This window comes from Topomyia yanbarensis, chromosome 3 (genome assembly GCF_030247195.1).
Source record: "Topomyia yanbarensis strain Yona2022 chromosome 3, ASM3024719v1, whole genome shotgun sequence".
Lineage (NCBI taxonomy): Eukaryota > Metazoa > Arthropoda > Insecta > Diptera > Culicidae > Topomyia > Topomyia yanbarensis.
The window spans coordinates 83,364,973-83,377,122 of NC_080672.1; the positions used below are offsets into that span (position 1 = coordinate 83,364,973).

Below are 12,150 nucleotides of genomic sequence, written 5' to 3' on the forward strand. Positions count from 1 at the left end.
TTAGAAATGTAAATCACCCGAGTCTACGGCATGTCCGGACAAGCGTAAAGTAACTTGTTACTTCATGCTGTCGGAACCGACAAAAAGTTAAGTCACGGTAAACTTTCACACTAAGCATTTGCGACGTTGGAACTCATTGAATGAGCTAGTTTTTTTTTGTTTTTTAATCCCTCACAAATTGCCTGCCTGAGTGTTTTATTTGATCGACTATTGTGACTGTATCAGCGTCTGTGTCATATAGTCACATGTGTTGCTGATTCGCACGGCGTCGGCGACAAAGGGTTAAGTCGCCGGTAAACTCTAAGCTTGCTCATATGACCCTTTTCACGCTTTTCTAAAGTTTCTTCCTTCAACTCCTTGCTCTCCCTTGAGTACTATGGCTCTTAATATTGATAAATATACTTCACCTTCCAGTCCCTTGCTAATTAAATGACTAAACTACTTCTACCCAAATTTTCAAGAAAAAATATCGAAATAACCGTGGCGCTCCTCAATGTAGAAATGGTTGGACGTCTTGGGACGCTCGTATGGATTTCCGTAGGGGAGAGTGAGGACACTTGATCCTTGGGGATATTTGTTTCCCTGGCCATATCTCATAATCTATGCGAATAAAGTTATCACAATATAATAAGAAAATGAAGTATTTGCTCGGTTATGATGTTTAAAAAACAAATCTGATGTATTACATTTGGTTTAGAAAAGTAGTGATATATTTTAGAAAATATGTGATTAAATCCATCTCGAAGATCTTTTTACAATTTTTTTGAGCGGTTGTATGAGATAGTCGAACTAATTATTTATGAATATTTTCATTTAAGATTACGTTCTAAGGGCTTTTGTCTAGAAAAACACATTTTTTGAATAAAAATTTCACAAAACATGCAAATAAATTTTAATTTTGTTCACCTTATACAACAGGTATCTTTGGTCCCTGTGACAATGGGTATTCTTGATCCCTTTCATTAGTTCTCTCAAACACTTTCGAAATGTATAGAAATAGAAAAGCATCATTTTCATAAAATATCGGGCTCTATTAATTGATCTAAAATGTTTTTTCCGTGAACACAAAGCTGTGATTTACTGTAAATACTTGTCATGACTTTCTACTGTGGTTAAAGTATGTCGTGCATCTAAAAAGATAGTATCATTAGTTAATTTGTCAGGAAATGTGGTTAACTGAACTTTCGTGTCTATAGGGCATAGTGTGCTTTGTTTCTTTAGCCCTAGTAGGCGGGGGATCAAATTACCACACGTTTTCACAAAAACTCGTTTTGACATGATTTTCAAAACTGTTCATATTACTGACAGGACATAGTATTCGGATTGACACATTATTCATAGCTCTTACAATTCGAATAGACTACAAGATGGCGAATTTTGCAATTAAAATTTTTATTTAGTTGAAAAGTTATTAGTAAAAAACAAAAGTGGGATCAAGCGTACCCACTCTCCCCTATTTTTACCACCAAACAATTTGGGTTTACCTGAAATTATTTTTTATTGCTATATTGTTTATGTATTTCAATAGCAAAATATTGAAAAACTAGTAAAAATAAATTGATCTCGGAAAACGTGAAAACTCCCATACACGAGTCAATCTATCACGGGCAGAGCTGTCAATAGGAGCTGCTTCAGGTTATAAATAGAGGTGCCGCGCGTTCGTTTCAATCATAAGTTGCTCGCATGCCAAGCGAACGACATCATGACTATGGCGTCCGGACGATGCAACAAACGTTGTGGTCCTTCGACAGTGGTGGTATTAACCCGCACACAGTCAAACCGAGTACGAACCTTTCGGGTGTCAGTAACACTTGCACTCAACTCTCCGCTGTGTGCAAAGTCTATCGTGCGCTCTTCACAACGCTGTTCGAACACGAACAAGTATAACAATGCGACAGATCAGAGTCGCGTACACACGATCTGCAATGTAAGTAGGCAGGGGGGTTCCGGATTGAGTTCAACATTGCAGGGTGCGTCGGGTTATTTTGATGCTTGTGTGTGCGTTGGGTTGAAATTCTCATGCCAAACTGTTTTCGGCGATTTGTAAATACGTAGGGTAATGGGCCTACTGGCGCACACGTTCCCTATTTCGGATAAACTAGATGCGTTTTTTATCACAAAGGTATCTGACATCATGTTTCTGTAGGTATTTCTAAAGCACGGGTGGACTGAACTGGATTTGCCTACTGAAATGCGGGTGATAGTTATAGATTTTGGATAGCCCTCCGTAGACCAGGTGAAGGTTTTACATTTCTTATATAGGAAATGTTTGTATTTCACTTAAACTTTCAAGATATTTTACAATCCCTGGCAGGCAGAGTATTTTATATGTCTGTACGTGTGTAAGTTTTTTTGAAAATTGGGAAAAATGGCATCACCATAATGTGACCAAAAAGTTGAATCTGTCCAAGTTTTGTTTGTTGGACCGGGAGGGACTGCATAAGTACAAAGTGGTTCGAAAGGTTCCAAATCGTGATGAACGTCAAAATACGGTGAGAAAGTCACGGGCCCGGAAACGGTACACCCAGATGCTGAGTAAGCCTCATTGTCTCATCATGGATGATAAGACTTACGTCAAGGAGAACTTCCGGCTGCTTCCGGGGATACTGTTTTTCATCGCCCAGCACAAGTTTGATGTTCTGGAGCAAGGAAGTAGAAACTTTAAAAGTTTGCCAATAACTACATGATTTGGCAAGCGATCTGCTCATGTGGAAAACGGAATGCGCCGTTCGAAATCTACCTCAGGGAGTGTCTACAGAAGCGTCTGCATCCTCTATTGAAGCAACATGAGTGTCCTAGGTTCTGGCTTGCTGCCACTATTCAAATGTCCTGGAGTGGTACGAAGCCAGCGGGATCACTTTCGTACCCAAAGACACGAACTCCCCCCAAAACAACGGAACTAAGGCCCATCGAAAAATACTAGGCAGTTATGAAGCAGGCTCTACGAAATCATCCCAAGAAGGTCAAAACTGAGGAAGGCATCAAGAAAAAAGTGGGTTTCCGTACAGAGGAGGCTGCAGCCAGATGTACAAAACTTAATGAGTGGAGTGAAGCATAAGGTTCGAGTGTACGGTTATAATATTAAACTGCCTTAAAACACTACTTCGTGGAGAGGCTGAATGGACGCTTTTCATTCTTTTGCTCACGAATTATCCGCGATTAACTCGAAACCTCGCTTGATCCATCATTCCTGCATACCTTAGGATGATTAGCTTCCATCTTCAACTCGAAGTATTTCTGGCGATGAATTGATCCTACTAGGAGTACGGTTCCCCAGCGGCGGAATTCCTTCTGATACCGATGCCCATTTCTGACAGCAATTCTGCTCCCAGCATAGCATTATCGCACCGTTGATGATTATCCTCGGATAATCATCAACGGTGAATCTACCCTACTCCGATTGGGCCTTACTAACATTCTTTGGGAGAGCGACCAAAATCCGTCATCGGTGCATTAAAGCGACCTATTTGAACCTGTCCCCGACGAGGGATCTAGCATACTTCACGGGGCAACCGGCATACAGTGGTTCAAAACAGCGTTTGGACGTACTCACTTTATTGTAGTCGAAACTGTCCATTAGGGTGACAATGATTTATATGAAAAAAAAAATTTCGCAACCTACACCCCCTAGCGTCGTTCCAAATCATGAAAAAATGACACTGTCCAAATTTGAGCGAAATCGGTTAATTCTAACCCCTCCCCCAAAGAGCTTAAAATTTGTATGAGATTTTTGGCCAAAATGTATGGGGAAACACTCGCACTTCACAAAATCGCCGCTAGAGGTCGCTGTAAACTTCCGATCACTGGCCTAGGAAGGAGTTAAGCTTTTGAAGATATGCTGATTTCTCCGCAAGGTGGCGGTAGTGAGCCAAGCAATTTAAAGGGAATACTCCTATCTGTACAACGGTAAGAGATGGATCATTTGGATGTTCTACAAAGTTGTAGAGCAGCAAAAAATATTTTCTTTTCTCATTTGAAAAATGCAGAACTCTACCACATGGTGGCGCCAGTGATCAAAATTAATTCAAGGTAATACTCCTATCCATACAATGGTAAAAGCTAGTGCAATCTGATGTTCTGCGAAGTTATACAGTATTTCAAAGGCTTTCGTGTCTCGTTATTGAAATTGGAATAAGGACGCATATATACTGTGTGTATGAAGCTTAAGGGGTTACATACCTTTCTTTATTTTTCAAAAAATCGATTTTTTTTATTACTTTATCTGAAAGTACAACTCCTTGAGAATATTTTTCCAATAGCGGACAATATATTCAAAGAATGTTTGATTGGAAATCAGTGATCTAGATCTGCGAATCGAAGTTATTTGGTGATTATTTCAACAGTGTTTAGCCTCTGAGTTAGTTATTACGATTGTAACGGTTTATATGGGAAATTCCAGTGCGACCTTACTAACCAACCTGTAACTTCGGAACCAAAAATCAAAACTGAATGAAATTCAATAGCAGTCAATTGGATTACTGTATCTTTCATTTGAAATCAAGTTTGTATAAATCGGTCAAGAATTCGCTGAGGAATAGGCATGATGTTATGTTTTGCGAACTAGGATGATTTTTACAAAAACGTCACTTTTTTCATCCGAAAAAATTTATTAAAAAAAACTTGGTTTAATCCACCTAGCGCTGCAATTGTGCTTTTCTTATTTCTCTAGACTATGATTCCATGGCTGGTTATGTTCAATATAATTGTGGATATGTCTATTACATTCTTCGTACACCTGTATACAGTGGCTCGCCATCCACGAACTCGATAAGCTACGTATCGACGCTGAAACACTTGTAGCAAAAAAAATATTATACTTAATTAGTTTAATCAGCATTCGTTCAAAGGTGTCTTCTTGTTAACTTATTTTGGCATGCGGAGGCTGGTGTGTGAAGGGGATGAAGCTATCAGGAACCGGAAGTCGGATCCATTTGAAATTCAATTGCAGCCGATGGGAACGTTGTATCTTTCATTTGAAACTAAGTTTGCACAAATCGGTCCGGCCATCTCTGAGGAAAATGAGTGACATTTTTGACACATACACACACATACACACATACAGACTTTTTCCGATCTCCGATGTTACTTGGGAAGTCAAAAAATGAGTGACATACGCACATACATACACACACATACAGACTTTTTCCGATCTCGACGAACTGAGTCGAATGGTATAGGGGACTAGGCCCTCTGGGCCTCGGTTAGAAAGTCGGTTTTTGGAACAATTGCATAACCTTTCTATATGAGAAAGGCAAAAATCCCAGGAAAAAGTGATACTGGAAAAATGATTCTTTGTGTGCCTCCCACAAACAACACGCTTTATGTCAACACCACTAAATTCTGGAGAGCTCGCATGTTTAGTAAGTTTGCTCGTAGTATAATTTTCTGTAATTTTGTCATTGGCATCCTGACTGTATCTCGACATTTAGTAGAAATAACACTTCTATCTCGCTTTTAAGTAGATTAATCACAATTCAGTATACTTAAAAAGAAGGGGGCTTCCATTCCAAAAAAGTATTCCCACACAACCGGTCACTAAAATAAACTCCTAAAGCAAAATTAATAAAACGCACATTTTTGTACCATTGCGACCGCTGCACAGTGGGACCAATCCAAAAAAGGTGAGACAAAACCTATTTGAGGCCTTAGATGTCATTTTAGAGCCAGCATTTCTTCGTGTGATATGTTCACAATATTATTCTGCAACTTTTTAGGTAGAATATTTTGTTGTTGGACTATAGTAGAGTACCCGAGCAAAAACATTTTTTTCAAAAAATTGTTTTAGAGGGTCGATGTCTTCGACAAAGTTGTAGAATATTATGTTTTGAATAACTTCTTCTAAGATACCACAGACATCAGACCTAAATTTGTGGCAAAATTGTTGTTTTTTGAAAATATGATCAAAAAATCAGTTTTTCGATATTCCCATGCTAAAAACCTTAATTAATTAATTTAATATGTTCTACAAACTTACAGGTAACACTAAAATACAACTTTTTGTTGAAGGAACTAATAACCTAAAATCAATATTTTGGCTTCTAAAACTATTTTTCATATAAATTTACTCTATTTTCATCCAAGATTTCTGTTTTTAGGTGCACTTTTGTGCAGCCAAACTTTGGCTATTCCGATACTCTATTATTCGTAGAATAAAACTAATACTACATAGAAACAGGATATAGTTGGACGCGTTGTTTGGGTGACCATTCATGTACGACGGTTTATAACATAAAATGTGTCTATATTATTTTTAATTTATATACATTTTTAGCTATTAACAAAATCTTACATTTTGTACGCACTTACAATCTATCTATATATATATATATATATATATATATATATATATATATATATATATATATATATATATATATATATATATATATATATATATATATATATATATATATATATATATATATATATATATATATATATATATATATATATATATATATATATATATATATATATATATATATATATATATATATATATATATATATATATATATATATATATATATATATATATATATATATATATATATATATATATATATATATAAGTCAAAGTTTGTATGTATATGATTTATAGACTCCCAAACGGCTTAACCGATTTCTGTAAAAATTTGCACACAGTAGGTATTTGGTATGGGGCGTGTTTGTGTGCTATTAGTTGGAGATTATCTGCCCGCCAGATGGCGCTTTGGAACAAATTGTGTTTTCCTCCTATTTCGCAGAGTGTCGCAGCAACGCGCGATGGGTATTAGCTAGTATAACATATCGAGTTGATCAATTACGGTTACAATATGAAAAGTGAAAAATAATATAAATTTTGAATTTAAACTGCCAAAGAACAACGATTTCGGTTCAAAAAATAAATAAATGGTATTTTCAACAGGATTGTTCCAAACACAATATTTGACAACTTTGCTGAAGACCTCAACCATTTAAACAAAATTTTATTTATTTAGTTCGGGATTTCTACTTTAGTTTAACCAATAAGATTAGTTCTATAAATTCATAAAAGTAGAATAATATCTATTTGAGGCCTTAGATATTATAAAACCTAAGTGTGTGGAAAAATATTCACAATATAATTGAATCATTTCTATTTTTTTAAATGGTTGAGGACTTCACCAAAGTTGTATAATATTCGATTTCGAACATTTTTTTTATTAAAAATACCTTATACATACTGTAGATTTATTTTTTAATACGAAATCGTTGTTCTTTGGCAGTTTAAATTCAAAATTTATATTATTTTTTTCACTTTTCCATATTGTAATCTTAATTGATCAACTCAATATGTTCTACATGCCTGTAAGTGCGTACAAAATATAAGATTTTGTTAATAGCTAATAATGTATTTAAATTAAAAATAATATAAGCACATTTTATGTTATAAACCGTCGTACATGAATGGTCACCCAAACAACGCGTCCAACTATATCCTGTTTCTATGTAGTATTAATTTTATTCTACGAATAATAGAGTATCGGAATAGCCAAAGTTTGGCTGCACAAAAGTGCACCTAAAAACAGAAATCTTGGATGAAAATAGAGCAAATTTATATGAAAAATAGTTTTAGAAGCCAAAATATTGATTTTAGGTTATTAGTTCCTTCAACAAAAAGTTGTATTTTAGTGTTACCTGCAAGTTTGTAGAACATATTAAATTAATCAATTAAGGTTTTTAGCATGGAAATATCGAAAAACTGATTTTTTTTATCATATTTTCAAAAAACAACAATTTTGCCTCAAATTTGAGGTCTGATGTCTGTGGTATCTTAGAAGAAGTTATTCAAAACATAATATTCTACAACTTTGTCGAAGACATCGATCCTTTAAAACAATTTTTTGAAAAAAAAAAATGTTTTGCTCGGGCACTCTACTATAGTCCAACAACAAAATATTCTATTTAAAAAGTTGCAGAATAAAATTGTGAACATATCACACGAAGAAATGCTGGTTCTAAAATGACATCTAAGGCCTCAAATAGATTTTGTCCCACCTTTTTTAGATTGGTCCCACTGTGCGTCCGCCGATCTGTTTGTAGCTAACAGCGCCACACGATCTGTTTGTAACTAAAATTATATTTGAACCGAAATGAATGGCGACACTGCACAGAAAGAATGAATGACGAAGGAAACAACCGAAACATACGATTCAACGTGGTGGGCATGAATTGCAATACCATTGAACCGTGAACTGTGGAGCACAAGATCACCCCATTCCACGGTTGATTCAAAAGGTTTCACTAAGTCGAATTGCACATTCCATTCCTACCTACATCTACTGTATTTCTACAGATAGGCAAAAAGTGGGATGCAAAGATGAGCAAGCATGCGTAAGCCACAGTCAGTGGTGCATTCTTCACGCATGCTAATATGTACTCGTTCCGATAATAAATACCTATAGATACACTTGTATGAAGATGCATATGATATGGATGTAATTATGACAGAAATGCAGAATCGTACAGAGAAATGTTTTTTTTTTACGATTACTTACTTACTTGCACTTACTACTCATTTAATAGTATGCTATGGAATCAAGGCCGTCAAAATTCAAATTTCAAGCTAAGCCGATAACAAATTCGATTTTTGCACGATCGATAAGTTATGCGGATAAAAAATATTCTTTCCAGATTTAGGCGGAATTGTTACGTTTCACGCTCACTCATGATTCGAAATGTGATAATCTAGTTAGTATCTTCCTTATTATTTCTTCGGAAATCATGGATATAAATAGCACATATATTATCAAAGCATATCTAAACACTGCTCCAACATTTATTAAAAATCAAATATCCCAAGGTTTCCAAAAAGGAAAAATGTTCACAAATGCTCATGTTTTTATTGTTAATTCATTAATTGTGAGTTACTCTATTATTTTCCGCATTGTTTATCCTTAATTTTTTATTTCAATTATCTGCTGCGATTAGCCCTACACGCTCCAGGTCGATAATTTCATAACTGTTCAAGTCTAGCGAACAACAGCGCAGGTGGTTTTGAATCAAATATGTAAAGTGAGAAAATGTCAGTGTACGTTCGACACTATCTCTTCTAAGTTCCTACACAAAGCACAACTGCAGATGCCATGTTCAATATAAATCACAATGAAATATGTGGCATGAGCGATCGGCGTTCAATTTATTCAGCAGTTCTTCGACAGAGCTACGATCTTTTGTTCGAGCTAGGCGATCACACTGTAAGACAAAACATTATTGGATTTTAGAACAAAATCCGAGGAAAAAGTGGAAACAACTGGCACCAGTAATAGTGACCAATGAATGTTTTTTTACTCTAATTGGAATCGAAGGTTGAGTCAACTAGATTTAGGTTTCTGTAGAGGAACCCCCCAACAGAAATATTATTCTTAGTCACGTCTTTTCAGTTATTTCGACACAGATTATTAACTCTTATCGCTAGATTAAAAGCGATAAAATGTTAAACTAGCCAATTCTAAATACAAAATATGATTCCTGGTAGGAACATACCTACTTCCGATATTGAAGAAAAACAGCGGCCATTCCTACAAAAGCGAATCCATTTACTCGTCCAGTTGTATCTAATCGATTCGTTGATAGATAACGATACGAAGACTTGTTGCTTGAATTGATATCACCTCATACTATGTAGCGCCGTTATCGGTGTGACAACATAACGCGTCAGACTGAGAATGGCCGAGGTTCGATAATGGGGTGATTTAACGAAAGATGACCAACAATCATGACCAAAATGAGTTAAAATTACATTGGGAATCAAAGTCCCGAAATATGTATCTATTCCAGAATTTCAACAGTAACCACACTCATGACTTCAGTCCCAACGGTGTTTCCTTTACCCGATAACAACCACCTGCTACGATATTGATCGTGTTTCGATTCCTAATCCTATTTGCAGTTGATTTTTTTTCCGCGCTTGTTCGAAAGGCCGACCGTCAGCATTCAGTATACAATCGAACGGGGAACGGTTAAATTCGAGGACGAATCAAGCCCCAATCAAGGCCAACTAATCCTTTCAAGTTTAGTGCGCATTACATAGTTATTATCCCTCGGTAGTTGGGGAAAAGTTTTGTGCGAGTAGTCGTAGTTTGCGCGGAGGTAAAAGTTAAACCATTTTCAGTGCGATTGTCGCAAATAGTTTCATTATAAATTAGCTCTAAGTAAGTGACGAATATGTCTGATAAGCTATAAGCACCACCCAAAAACAAAGGTTAATGGATTCAAAACCGCTGGAAAGAAAAACGATTTTCCTGTCACTATATTAGTGTCGGATTCTGATGAAACGAAGTCGAAACGCAAATTCCTTAACTATTATCATTATTAGTATTAATATTTATTGGGCTTGCACCACTGCGGGCCATTTGCCATAAGAAGAAAGATAGTTACATTACATTTTACAGAGTTTGGTTTATCTTCCTTGAGCTCAATTGGTTATATTCGTCGTTGAGGTGTTGAGCTCCGGGATGAAAGCGCCTAACCAGGACCACGGGAAAACCTCCCCAGCACCCATGTAAGAACCTCCCAAGCGCCCGGCTCGCGTGTAGCGGAGGGCCCGCTGGGCGATGGTGCTAGATGGACTGACGGATTGTGGTGATAGAAGGGCCGCGGGAGAACTTTCCCAGCACCCGGTCCGGATGTGGGAAGGGTCCGCTGAGCAGTGGTGGTACGTGGATGGTGTGAGGTCAGCCCGTCCACGATCTGCCTTAGATGGATTCGAGGAGATTGGCATCTTTCAAGAAAGCATAGTGCCTCTTTGTGTACTAGGTGGTTTGATAGTGTTTCCTGAATCGAGGAGGTAAAATTATTGTGTCGACGCAGGTTTTCGAACTCCCGGTAGTTTATGAGTACAGGGGAGCCCTGTGAGGGTCGACGCGGGTGATGGTATGAGCATGGGTAATCCTCGTATAACCCACGCGGAGGCAAAAAAGCGCTCTTGGTTCTATTCGGTCTGTCCACCTTTTGAGGTCTCCCTTTGCCTTCTGAGAATAACCTGAGTGATGAACTGCTCAAAGATCTCCGCATTAGAGATGGGCGAAACAGTTCACTTCGCAGAACCATTCCCGACTGAACAGTTCTGTAAAAAGAACTAGTTCAGATGAACCGTTCTTCCGTTCAGCTGATATTTTACTTGTATCTAGCGAATGTCTCTCAAAACATTCGATTCTTGGAGAGGAACCAAACAGATGGTGCCCAAACTATTATACCCCTGTATGCTTAACAAGTTCATCAAGGGTAGCGATTTCTTCATGATGTATAACTAGAGAAATAGAGAATGTGATGAGTCGTTCTTCGCCGGTTCCATTCTCGGAGAGCACAGAGAGCGGTTTGTGGGACGGCAAGTCGGTTCATTTTCATTCGTTCACCTAAAAATCGGTCCGAGAAATTCGCCAAACGGCTTTGGGTCAGGTTCAGTTCATTCGCTTTGAAGAGAATTGTGAACTACCGTTCTTTTAAAAAGAACTTCCGTTCGCTCATTCTCTTCGAAGAACCAGTTCACTTGAACCGTTCGCGAACGAATGGCCCATCTCTACTCCGCATTGAATTCCATTATGATATCTATTGACGGGACCTTATTAGAAACTAAGGCATCCTCGTTACCGCGGATTCCGCTGTGCCCGGAAACCCAGCATATGGTAGTTGTCGGGTCACATGATTGCCCTATGGCTTGGGAATAGGGGTGTTTGGACTCCCCTGACTCCAGCGCCTTGAAGACCGAGAGGGTATCGGAAAAAAATCACTGTCGGGGTATCTTCAGGTTTGTTGGTAACGGCAATGGCGATTGTGGCGGCTTCTGCGGAGTACACTGAGCACAGGGAGGGTAGGCGACAAGCGAAGCCCGCTCTAATTCCGCTTGCACCCGCGCCCACTTCTTCGCCAAGTTTCGGGCCGTCGGCGTAGATATGCAGATGGTTTGCGTATTTGTGTTCCACCATCTGGAGAAATTTGGCTCTGATAGCACGGGGAGGATACTTACTACAGCCAGACGGGGAGCCCACTTACTACAGCCAGACTGATGTATAAGTTTGGGTCATGATCGTGCCAGGTGCCGTTGTTAACCCGATGTAGCTGTCTAACTGTGGGATGAGGGGCATTGGCAAGCGTGGTTTGTATGCTCATGGTTGTCAGTAGCAGACGG

At 37.9% G+C, this 12,150-nt stretch overlaps 1 protein-coding gene across 8 annotated transcripts in view; it reads left to right on the forward strand.

Moving 5' to 3' along the window:
* LOC131693876 (huntingtin-interacting protein 1) overlaps positions 1-12,150 on the forward strand; it is a 98,135-nt gene that overhangs the window by 40,256 nt on the left and 45,729 nt on the right. For 5 of the 8 annotated variants that reach the window (XM_058982127.1, XM_058982131.1, XM_058982133.1 and 2 more), the window contains exon 1: positions 9,954-10,112. The exons of 2 other annotated variants lie outside the window; for them this stretch is intronic. The gene's annotated coding sequence lies outside the window, so the exon portion shown is untranslated. Of the gene's footprint in view, positions 1-9,953; positions 10,175-12,150 lie in introns of those variants that run through there. One more of the 8 variants, XM_058982130.1, reaches the window with a different exon arrangement.